At 38.2% G+C, this 13,540-nt stretch overlaps 1 pseudogene; it reads right to left on the reverse strand.

The window, feature by feature from the left end:
* Nucleotides 1–4,204: 4,204 nt before the first annotated feature.
* LOC126495296 (zinc finger protein 431-like) lies at nucleotides 4,205–7,335 on the reverse strand (annotated as a pseudogene).
* Between the last annotated feature and the right edge of the window lie 6,205 nt (nucleotides 7,336–13,540).

The following is a 13,540-nucleotide window of genomic DNA, read 5'->3' on the forward strand; positions in this document are numbered from 1 at the left end:
CGCAACATGCTGTTATTTAATTTTATTATTTATTTATTTATTTATTTTGGTTTTTCGAGGCAGGGTTTCTCTGTAGCTTTGGAGCCTGTCCTGGAACTAGCTCTGTAGACCAGGCTGGTCTCGAACTCACAGAGATCTGCCTGCCTCTGCCTCCTGAGTGCTGGGATTAAAGGCGTGCACCACCATCGCCCGGCTTGTTATTTAATTTTAATTGATAACTGTGGGAAATCTCAAACTACTGCTATCAGTTTATTTTCTATGATACTGCACAATCTCATGCCACATTCAGATTCTTTTTTTTTTTAAAGATTTATTTATTTATTATGTACACAGTGTTCAGCCTTCATGTATGCCTGCAGGCCAGAAGAGGGCACCAGATCTCATTACAGATGGTTGTGAGCCACCATGTGATTGCTGGGAATTGAACTCAGGACCTCCGGAAGAGCAGTCAGTGCTCTTAACCTCTGAGCCATCTCTCCAGCCCCTCCGATTCATTTTTAAATTCTGGAACGTGCATTATTTTCACTGTTTTCCCATTTAAATCATACCACATGTAGAAATTTTAGGTGAAAATAACAATGTATTCTTTGTCACTATACTATACTATACTATGCTATGCTATGCTATGCTACGCTACGCTACGCTACACTACGCTACACTACGCTACACTATACTATACTACACTATACTATACTATACTATGCTATACTGCAGTCTTCTTTCTATGTCTCTGTACATTATTTTCCAGATGCGCACTCAAGGATGTTTAGAGTCCTGGGTGCATGGCCTAGGTCAAAACATGACTGAACAGAACCACAGGCTGTCTCATGATCCATCAAACTCCCAGAAGATCTGACAGCTCAGCCAACCTGCTCCTCCTTTTCAGAAGGCAATGCACCTCCACTTACCATAGCATGGCTTATGATTGCCCTCACATTTCCCCCACAGCATCATAGGAGGAGGAAAAAAAAGAAAAATCCGAAATTCTACCTCCCAATGGTGTCCCTTAGAACCACCCTGCTGGGCCTCAGGATAATAACAGCTCCTCTACTAGCTGAGCAGAGATAAAAGATTAGATTGCACAGGCCTCCCCAACTATGGCTTTCCCATCCTAGGGGAAGACAAGACTCTCATCAAAGAAATTCGTATTTTATTAGAAACTCTTCCAGCCTTTCAAGGCACTTCCTGTTCCTTCTCCAAGATGCAGTGTCCCTTGTGTGCATATACTATTACACACTCAATGTCCAGAGCAGACAACCCTCTGCATCACAACTCATAAATCCTGCTGCCCAACAAAAGTCACAGTTAAACAGTAACTGCTGTGAAAGCAAAAGGAGGCCATGAATTAGAAAATGATGAAGAGTCTATGGAAAGGCTTAGAAAAAGAATAAAGAAGATGGAAATTAAGCAATTGTTATCCCCAAAAATTATTTTAAAAAGTTGAAATAGGTTTTATGGCCATGTGCTCCAGAGTCGAAAGATTTATATTAGATCACATCAAGTCTTAGTCTGTCATTTTCTCTCAGGATATTCAACATAAACCTGTAAAATAATGGTAATTTTAGGCAGGGCCATATCATTTTGTCCTGTTATATTTTTGTCAAACCAGTGTATCTTCTGGAATTTGGCTCCATAATAAGTTCCATTCTTTATCCAGATTCTCTATTCCCTGGTCTGTGGATGCTAGAAATGACCAGTCAGAACATTTATCAATTGATATATGGTATTTTGTGTTTGTCCCAACCAGTAAAGCTTGCCTGGAGATTAGAGGCTGGGGGTAACCACTAGTGGACCAGAGGATCTGACAGGAAGTAGCTTATCATACCTTTATTTCCAGCATTTGAGAGCTGGAGACAGGAATATAAGATGGGTGGGACAGGATCTCATCCACCATTTGGTCTGAGGATTTGGAGAGCTAAAAAGTAAATTTGGTTGCTGGGTTGCTTCTCTGTTCTGTCAGCTTTACCCCAATATCTGACTCTAGAATTTTATTAATAATATTAATTAGGATCAGGCTTCAATCAATCAACTTAACTACTAATTTCTAATGTGGCTGTTTGGTTGTTTCTCTGTTCTCTCAGTTTTAACCCAATATTTGACTTTGGAATGTTATTAATATTACTAATTCAGATACACTTCAATCAATCAATTTAACTACTTATTTCTAATGTGCACTACTTTCAAAAGGAGGGAAGTTTCCATGCTCCTTCTCTATCCCTTTTTCCTGGGACTACACGTGCTTTAAATTGGCCATTAAACCCAATTCTTTTTTTTCTTTTTTTTTTTTGGTTTTTCGAGACAGGGTTTCTCTGTGGCTTTGGAGCCTGTCCTGGAACTAGCTCTTGTAGACCAGGCTGGCCTCGAACTCACAGAGATCCGCCTGCCTCTGCCTCCCGAGTGCTGGGATTAAAGGTGTGCGCCACCACCGCCCGGCTTTGAACTCAATTCTTACACAAAAGCACACTTATATACTGGTCTATTTTTCCTTCTCACTGCCCAGTTAAGGCCCAGCCTTGAAGCAGTTGCAGGACTTTCTTTCCATCACTGGGCAGCTGAAGCAGGATTATGTATTCAATGGAATTGTCAACTGCATTGTTTAAGGCAAGCCTAATCTACAGGAGCCATTGCTCTAAACAGAAATAAATAATCAACATAAGTTGAGAAAACAAGAATGAAAATTTTAATGACCTGGAAACAATGGGAAACAGATGATGAGATTTGAGCTAATATAAATTTAAAGGAATTCAAATTAAAAAATTGAAACTCATAATTGTTTTTTTTTTTAAAGAAAAGCAAGTATAATTGAAAAAAAAAAACACACAGCTACACTGACTTTGCCAAAGAGGAAATCATTCCCTGGCAGAGGGAATGGCATTAATAAGATATTACTTCACCCTGTGCTTATGTGTAATGTTAGCTGCTGCAACCTGTCACCTGACACACGCTGTTACAGCTAATGGATATAATAATGACAGCAAGATTGAACATATCTGTATATGAGGGTGAATTCTTGGAAATTCCATCTTCATTGGCTCAATAAACCTTCCCACATTGACTTCATTGACATGCCGTGGATCAATACATGCTGGGAAATAACAAAATCACATATCCATCTACAATCATGTCTTATTTCATAATGTTGACTCCTCAACTGTTGCCTATGGTGTTTCCCCTATAGTCTATTCCACCTATTATGGTCTGGAGGCAGAAACCTCACTCCACACACAAATCCTTTTTCTATTACTGAAATGGACAGTTGACTCAATGACTGAAATTTGTAATTTTATAACTGAGTGGTAATTGAGTTGCTTAACCTAATAATTTATTTGGTTTAATCATGAGAACAAGGTTATTTCCCTGGGGAACAATGGAGTGGGATCAAGGCTACATGATCCAACCTAAGAAATTTGGATTCAGAAACATTTTTCTACAAAGTGAAGATACTGATGTTCTAGAATTAATATGCCTTCCTATGCATAAATTATTCCACAAATTTAAGTTTAATAAACAAAATCTCTGTAATAACACCATGCATCTGGAGTAGTTAATTTTCAAAAGAGGAAGCAGCCTGGAAAAGATCTGCATTCCACATAAGCTGTCATCTTGAAGTCCCTTTTGGGTTTAGGCCCAAGGTTATACTATAAACAATTTTTTTAAAAAATGGGAGAACCCAGGCAGTGGTGGTGCAAGTCTTTAATCCTAGAACTCAGGAGGCAGAGGCAGGGGGATCTCTGTGACTCCATGGCCAGGCTGGTCTACAAGAGCTAGTCTCAGGACAGGATCCAAAACTACAGAGAAATCCTGTCATGAAAACCAAAACAAAACAAAAAAAAAAACAAAAAAAAACTAACAAACAAAAAAAAAATGGGACAGGAGAAGGCATGTCTAACCTCTTAGGCAGATGGAGATTTACAAAGCAAAACTATATTTTTGATCATGCATGATGTTCAGAAATTCTAACCATAGGATGTCATAAATTAAAAAATTAGGTTTTGTCCATCAGTTTTGCTAATAAACAAAATAAAGAGGTATCCTAATGCTTGAACAGATTATTGCAACTGTCAATTTTTTTGAAGAGTAAATGTTGTTGGTTAAATGACTGTAAGTGTATTAGCTTTAGATCTTGAAAAATAGTTAAGAAGGAGCCCCCAGTTTCTTCTTCAGGTACCCAAGGACTATTATGATGTGGAAAAAATTTATCAGATTGATCACACACAAAAGTTTTACTCCTGTATAAATTGCAAAACATTATCACACCGAATTCCTTGATAGAGTTTCATTGCAGTATGGTATTTTTCATGCTTTTGAAGACTACACTCATCAAATTCATAGTTTCTCTCCAGGATGGTTTATTTTATGTAGTTGGAGATTGTGACAAAGGATTGACCACATAGATTCCATTCATGGTTTCTCTCCAGTATATGTACTTTTATGCATTTGAAGATGAATAAGAAATGAAAAGGCTTTATCACACTGATTCCATTCATACTTTTTCTTGTTCTTTTATGCCTTTGAAGATGACTGTGCTGTGCAAAAGCCTTACAACACTGATTTCATTCATAGGGTTTTTCTCCAGTATGCATGCTTTCATGCACTTGAAGAGTACAGTGGTCTGCAAAGTTCTTGTTACACAGATTACATTGGTAGGGTTTCTATCGAGAATGAGATGTTTTATGACTTTTAAGATTCCTGGGAGTTGTAAAGGCCATACAACACTGATTACATTCATAGGGTTTTTCTCCAGTATGTGTTATTTAACTGAAGATGACTGCAATATGCAAAGACCATACCACACTAATTACATTTATATGGTTTTTTTCCAGTATGTGTTTTTTTATGCTTTTGAAGATTACTGTGAGCTGCAAAGGCCTTACCACACTGATTACATTCATAGGGTTTCTCTCCAGTATGTGTTCTTCTATGCACTTGAAGAGAACTCTGCTCTGCAAAGTCCTTACCACAATGATTACATACATAGGGTTTCTCTCCACTATGTGTTCTTTTATGACTTTGAAGATTACTGTGAGCTGCAAAGGTCTTACCACACTGATTACATTCATAGGGTTTCTCTCCAGTATGTGTTCTTTTATGGTTTTGAAGATTACTGTGAGCTGCAAAGGCCTTACCACACTGATTACATTCATAGGGTTTCTCCCCAGTATGTGTTCTTCTATGGTACTGAAGAGCACTGTACTGTGCAAAGGCCTTACCACAGTAATTGCAACCATAGGGTTTTTCTCCAGTATGTGTTCTTTTATGCTTTTGAAGAGCACTGTACTGTGCAAAGGCCTTAGCACACAGATTACATTCATAAGGCTTCTCTCCACTATGTGTTCTTTCATGACTTTGAAGATGACTGAGTTGAGCAAAGGCTTTACCACACTGATTACATTTATAAGGTTTCTCTCCAGTATGTGTTCTTTTATGCTTTTGAAGATTACTGTGACGTGCAAAGGTCTTACCACATTGATTACATTCATAGGCTTTCTCTCCAGTATGTACTCTTTTATGACTTTGAAGAGTTTTGTAAAGAGCAAAGGCTTTATCACATTGACTGCATTCATAGGGTTTCTCTCCAGTGTGTCTTCTTTTATGCATTTGAACATAACTGTGATAAGAAAAGGCTTTACTACATTGACTAGATTCATAGGTTTTCTCTCCAGTATGGGTTTCTTCATTCCATTTAAGGTAAGTATCATATGTCAAGGGTTTACCACATTGAATATATACTGAAAGTTTCTCTTGAGTTTGAATTCTTTCAATCCTGCAATGATAATTGGCACATATAAAGTTTTACCACATTCAGCACATACTGTACATACACATTTGAATGAATTAATGCTACAATATGTACTAATTGTAAAGAGAAATCAAATCGTGAGTTTTTATAACTGTGTCTAAACTTGTTTTCTTCTTTAATTAGGGGTTGTCTTGCAACTCTGAAAATACCTTTGATGGTAAATTTCTTTCTTTCTTGGCTTACCTTTTCCTCCTTACAGATTTTTTTCTATATGGTATTTTACACATATTGGAAGAGAACAGGATAAACTCAGAGCTTTCCCAACTTTATTGCAATCATAAATTCTCCTATACTGTGAATGAGATTACATTGGCTATGTGAACTAGGGCACACCCAGAAGTATTTGCACAGTTCCAGAACTCATCGGGATTTTTTTGCAGTGTGAGTTTGTTCATGTATGAACAATGATGGTAGAAAACCAATTACTTGTATACTTGAATCAAATTCAACAGTTATACTCTACATGGGGACTACTGCTTATATTCTAATTGTTCTTGGAGAGTGGTATGCTATGTCTCACTATCTCTATGCTCATACACTTGTATCAAGAGTAACATATGGTACACATAGTCTAGAATAACAAATAAAAGATTTCCACATTGAATTCTCAGGATTGACTTGCTGTCCCTCATAGACTTGTGGTATAGATATAGGTATTAAGGTTTCTCCACAACAACAGCCCCTTGACTCTTAACTCTGCCTCTCTCTCACTAAACTTAGCACAGTCACAAGAAGTATATGCGTAAGACAAAATTTACCATGGAATATTGGTTTAGTAGAAAGTTTTGCAGATATACAAATTATTATTTATACAAATACATATATATAAGTACAAAAATATCATCATCTCTTTAATGTGTATGTCTTTTTATTAGAGTAGCAAGAAATAAATGGATTCAAAGATCTACAATAAAGCTCTCATGGTGCTGTGCCTCAAATGGTGATATCTATTTAGCCATTGCTTTCTTGACTTCCTTTTAAAAAGAATGTCATTCAAATCAATTCACATACATGAAATATGGATTTGTGAGAATGTAATAACCATTAATGTACTTAGAGCTGTGCTTCTTTACACTGTTGCTTTTGTTTAAAGCTTTCAGGACACATCACAGTTTCACCAGCGGCACATTGTTATCAGCTTTCATGTGAAAATTACCTTTTATATCTTCTAGAACATTGACAATATTCTTCACTATTATGGTCTTTCCAAATGTATCCTAAAATATAATATCAGAAAATATATGTTATATTATCGAATACTGTGCAATAATAAGTTACTATCTTAAGAGAACCTTAGAAGTATGACTGCTTTTTTCACCTCATTATTCTTTCTAAATCAAATTACGGAAGAACATTATTAACCAAGGAAAAGTTGTCCCCTTATTTTGAAACATGAAGGAAATTCATTTTTACCTATGCTAGCAAGGTTCCTGTAGGTCTCCAGCATCACATCTTTGTAGAGATTCTTCTGGGAAGGATCCAGCAAATTCCACTCTTCCCAAGTGAAGTTGATATGTACATCATCATAGGTCACTGCCCTCTAAAATATTTCATTCATGTGTATAATAAAAAGCATGATGGTGACAACATTGTAAATGTATACATCTTTGACAGTATAGTCATAAATTCTGGTGTTCCCCGCTATTATTCCATGACACAGACAGATACTTTAGAAGGAAATAATGGGAGAGTCATCTCTGTCATTTCTGTGCCCTTTGAATGGGATAGATATCACCTTACAAGGAACTGTCTATTAACAAAGAGAGACAAGGAAACAGATAATCAGAACATAGTAGACATGAAAAAAAATTGTACGAAGAAATACTAATTACAAAGCAGAAAAATACAATGGACAAACTGGGTGTATTGACTCATGCCTTTAAGTGCAGCACTCAGAAAGCACAGGTAGGTATATTTGTCTCTGAGTTGAATGCCAGCCAAGTCTATGGAATCATCTCCAGGATAGGTGGAAGTACACATTAAGACCCTGTCTCGATTGCAAAAATCAGTGAAACAAACAAATCAGATAGAAGAATTCAGAGGTTTTTACTGAAGTCCCTACAAAGAATTATGCATTCACTTCAGTTCTGTATTCATCTTCCAGAGACATCTGAAGTGCCCTAATTTCAACTGTAATGCCAGTAACATTTTATGAAAGGAAACTTCATGTTTAAAACAGTTACAAATGCACAGTTGAAAATATTAGCAATAAATGTTGGGCATAAATAATGAACACAGGTCTGGAGAGATGGCTGAGTACTACTGAGCTCTTCCTGGTCTTGAATAGAGGTGGGCACAACTGCCAGTACTTACATGGGGATCACAACTATACATTATTCCAAGTTCAGGATTTCTGAGATGCTTTGATCACTCTGAGGACCAGGTACCCATATAGTGCATAGCCATGCAGACACATAAAATAACCACATTGAGTAAACAATTCAAAGCAAGCATAACAAGCAATTCAATGATTCTGAATGCTCAGGCAGTATTAATGTCATGAATACATGGCATCCTGGGAATGAGTATGATGTGTTCTCTCGAATTTTCAAATTCAAAATATGCATGAAGCCGAGCACAGCAGCATACACTTGACATGTAAAAAACCTACATTCCAGGGCCATCACTCAGTGACAGAAAAACAAATAGAGCCCGGAATCATGTCCCCCCTTACTTTCAGGAATTTGTAGCCACACTACAAGGGTTACTCAGACAAGCAAACAAAACAATTAAAACTGCAGGCTATCAAACTCCTGAGCACTGAACAACAACTATTTCTGCTCTATCTAATGTAATTTAGTGATTGAGCCTATAATGATGGTAAAAGCATTTCAGTATGACTAGGAAGTTAGCTGATTAATGTCAACCACAACACAGTAGATAAAAAAGGTCAGGAAATTAGCTGACAGTATTGAGACTCATGACATAAAATGAGGAATTTCATCCAGAAAGGCTTATCCTAATAAGCCACTAAGGAGAGAAACTTGCTCAAGTATATGATCTTCTCCAGGAGGTTGTTCATTCAATGAAGGACACTCTGACCCCGGTCACTATTGGTTCATGGTCAACAATGTAAAATTGCATTTAGGAGTGAACTCCATGAGAGCAGGAGCAGATCCAGACCAGCATCATTTGCAGAAGCAAGACTAGGTTAGGCACAAAGGCCAGAGCAGGCCAGAGGTGGTGAGCTCCACGGAAGTGAAACTGAACTAGCTAGCTAGGCTAGAATTATACCTGACTTTTCATTAGAGACAATGAAAGCCAGAAGGTCGTGTTCAAGCATTATGCAGACAATAAGAGACCATGGATGCAAGCACAGATGATGATGCCCAGCAAAACTTTTACCACCATAGAAGGACGAAACAAGATATTCCATGACAAAACCACATTTAACCAATATGCAGCCACAAACCCAGTCCTACACAAAATACTAGAAGGAAAACTCCAATCCAACGAAGTTGACAATGTCAAAAGAACCACAGAAAATTGATAATCTCATAGAAGCAAATCCCAAAGGAGGAAAAAATGCACAAATTAACCTCACCAACATTGAAAACTAAATTAATAGGAGCTAGCAATCACTGGTCATTAATATCCCTTAATATAAATGGACTCAACTCACCTATAAAAAGGCACAGGCTAATAGATTGAATACAAAACCAGAATCCATCCTTCTTCTGCATACAAGAAACACATCTCAACCTCAAAGACAGATATCATCTAAGAGTAAAGGGTTGGGAAAAATATACCAATCAAATGAACCTAAGAATAAAGTGGGTATAGCCATCCTAATATCTAACAAAAATAGACTTCAAACTAAAATAAATCAAAAGAGACAAAGAGGGACATTTCATATTAGTCACAGGAAAAAAATCCATCATGAGGAAATCTCAATACTGAACATCGATGCCCCAAATACAAGGGCACCCTCATATGTAAAAGAAATACTTCTAAGCCAGGCTGTGGTGGCAACCACCTTTAATTCCAGTACTCAGAAGGCAGAGGCAGGCTGATCTGTGTGAGTTCTAGACCAACCTGTTCTACAAGAGCTAGTTTCAGGACAGGCTCCAAAGCTACCAAGAAACCGCCCCCCAAAAAAAATAAAAACAACAAGAAAACTCCAAAGAAAAAGGTTGTCCACTCTCTTCATATCTATTCAATATAGTACTTGACATGCTAGCTGGAGTAATAAGACGTGGAAAGGAGATCAAGGGGATACACATCAGAAAAGAAGAAGGCAAACTCTCACTATTTGCTGATGATATGACACTGTCCTTAAGGAATCCCAAAAACAATACCAAGGAACTTGTAAAACTCACAAACACTTTTAGTAATGTAGCATGATTAAAGATTAACTCAAAAAAAAAAAATCAGTAGCCCTGCTATACACAGATGATAAAAGGGCTGAGAAAGAAATCAGAGAAATATGATCTTTTACGATAGCCACAAATATCTCAGAGTAACTATAACCAAACAAGTGGAAAACTTGTATAACAAAAACTATAAATCTTCGAAGAAAAAAATTGAAGAAGACACCAGATCTTCCATGCTCTTGGGAAGGTAGAATTAGGATAGTAGAAATGGCAATCTTTTTTTTATTTAAAATATTTATTTATTTATTATGTACACAATGGTCTGCCTGCATATATCGCTGCAGACAGAAGTTGGCACCTGATCTTATTACCGGTGGTTGTGAGCCACATATGGTTGCTGGGAATTAACTCAGGACCTCTGGAAGAGCAGTCAATGCTCTTAACCACTGAGCCATCTCTCCAGCCCCCTAGAAATGGCAATCTTACCAAAAGCAATCTACAGATTCATTGCAATGTCCATCAAAATCCCAGCAAAATTCTCACAGACCTCAAAAGAATGTTAGTCAACTTCACAGGGAAAAGCAAAAACCCAGGATAGCCTAAACAATCCTGTACAATAAGAAATTCTGTAGGTATCACAATCCCTGACATCAAATGAGGAAGAGAAGACTAAGCCCTGGCTGATGGCTCTATACATCATCCTGTAACCACCCAGAGTTGGACAGCTGCAGGATTACAACCGCTTTCTGGGACAACCCTGAAGATACTTGTGAAGGGAAATCTTCACAGTGGGCAGAACTTCAAGCAGTATACATTTTCATACCATTTATTTGGAAGAAGATATGACCCAATGTGCAACTAAGAAGTCACTTATTGATGGACGCTATCCAGTGGTTTGACTGGAGGATCAGGGATTAGTAAAAAACATGATTAGAAAATTGGTGAGAGAAGACATCTGAGGAAGAGGACTGTGGAAAATCTCTGCAAAGGGAAAAGGGGCCAAAAGATCCTTTTATTCCACATACATACTGATCAAAAGGTGAATTCAGCTGAGGAGAAGATCAGGACTCAAGTAGACAGAATGACTCTCCCATGGCATATCTTCAGTAATGTTATGAATAGGGGATGGATTGTTTTTAAAATCACCATGCCACTTTTTCCCCACAGCACTTCTAAAGGGGACAGGGTAACCACCAGTCAGGGGGAAGCTAAAGGCTGCTGACCTGAGCAGCATCAGACACTGCGATTTCCATGGGCCTAGGTCTGAGTTTACATGTATTGTTCTAAGTAGCGAAAACAAAGAGGAGACACAGGCCTCTAAATAATCAGTTCTGGAGAATGCTGCTATCAACCATTCTGAGAGAGGGCACTGTGGGTCTGTGACACCAGCAGGTGATCCTTCTCAGGATTTCAGTTCATTGTCTCCGCTGCTGTCCTTGAGAGTAAAATACAAGCAGTAAGTTTCCTGAACTAAAGTCATCAGTAAACAGAGGTGAAGGTAAGTGTAAGGAGGTAGAAATGTTTTGATGAAGATTTTCATGTTATGATATTCCCATAAGTGAGGTAAAGCCAGGACAAGCTTATACATCTCTCTATCTGAGCATCTGTGAGTAGACACCTTTGGGCAAACAGTACTTCTATGTCCTTGGATAGCTGAGAATATCTTAAATTGGTTGCATTTGGCTATACCCTAAACACTGACCAAATGGCTCCTGCTAAAGATAATTGCAGGAAGGGAGAGCTTGGCATTTATCTAGGAAAGAGAAATAATGGCCTGGCAGTGGGAAATTGTTTTCTCCCATAGCTAGGGCAATGCGATCAATAAGTCCCAAAAGTATAGGAAACCATCTCAATTGTTGGAATTAATTCACAAACATGTAACAGGAAGTGAGCTTCCTATAGGGAATCTACAGCTAAATCAGCCACTTGATTCATAAAGCAATAATGCAAAAAATCCTTGCCTTTTGTTTTAACCCTCATCAAAGCCCATGGTTCTGATAAGTCACTCATGAAAGAATGACAGAGCAATTACTTTAAAATATTGCAGCTTGCCGTATGTCTCCTGCCTTCATAGAACAACACACAAGACCACTGAATCCTACTATGCTACAAAGTCAGCCTTGCATCCTCACCCCAGCAAAGCAAAAGCCCTGTACAACTTCTGACTGGCAGGCCTGAATGAAGGACCTGACTAGCTTGTGGTAACTGAGGGACAAGAGCAGGTCCCTTGATGATACAGTGTGCTTAAAGACACAGCACAGTGATTCCTGGCGCTGCATCTCCCTCCAGACCCAGATTACAAATCTACAGAGAAAAGCATTTCAGTAACACTGGCTTTGACTCTTAAAGCTGACCCAGCAACCATCCTGCACTGCATAGACTCTTCCCATTCTTCCGCCTGGACACAATGTGACTAGCCCATTACCAAATGCTTCCCCATTTTCCCAGGTGGAAGGGTGCCCAAAATTAAGAGAGATTTTAGGGGAGGAAAAGGAAATGATCTGTGGCTTCACACTGAGATCGGGTGAACTGTAGGTATCTGGATGTAGCAGGGACTTCAGACAACCGGGAGAGAAAAGAAGAAATGAGAAATAAAAACCAAGATGTTAGGTCTTTCTCCCATCAGAAGACTGGATGATGGCGCCATGACATTAGGGGTTTTTCAGTTAAATCCATTTCAATCTCCTGACAATTTAAAAATAAAAAGTGTAGTCTTTAGAATATATTGAACACTTAGAGAGACGTGGAGCAAGGAAGAACGGCTGTATGAGCTCTATAATAGCTACCACATTTACTCAGTGGGAAAATGAAATCATGGCAGTATTTGTCAAGGTTCTGTGCTTGACTGGAACTGGTAGAACAAACTCCCTGTATGTATTTCAAAAGTGGATTTATTAGGCTGTGGGCCAGCTAGTCCAACCTTGACTGTCTACCAATAGAAAGTTGAAGAATTCAATAGCTATTCAACCCATCAGGCCAGTGTTCTCAGATGATCTCCAGGATATACCAAAATTCCTAAGAACTGGACTCTAAAGAGTAAAGGAATGACCTTCCCAACCACAGGCAGAGAGATCACACAAAGAGAAAAAGCTCCCTTCTTCAATATTCTTTACACATGTAGACAGCCACCAGAAGGTCTCTCCCAGATCAAAGGCGGTTCTAGTTAGCTCAAAAGATTCAGATTAATATAAAGTTTTGCCACTTAAAAACCTGTAGGTAAAGTGTCTCACAGATGGACCCAATTCATTGTGCATTTGTGGCTTCCACAGGTAATCAGTTTGGCTACCAAGGAAAGCCACCATAACAGCCAAAAGAGAAGGAATGAAAAAAAAATTCTTGCTTCCAAAATGCAAGAACATGGGGAAATATTTCCAAACAATGATTTTCTGAAAAAGGAAAGCATGGGGATTTTACTTAGGGAGTCTGG

Source organism: Alexandromys fortis, unplaced genomic scaffold, assembly GCF_014885135.2.
Source record: "Alexandromys fortis isolate MF-2015 unplaced genomic scaffold, M_Fortis_MF-2015_v1.1 scaffold_455, whole genome shotgun sequence".
Classification (NCBI taxonomy): Eukaryota; Metazoa; Chordata; class Mammalia; order Rodentia; family Cricetidae; genus Alexandromys; species Alexandromys fortis.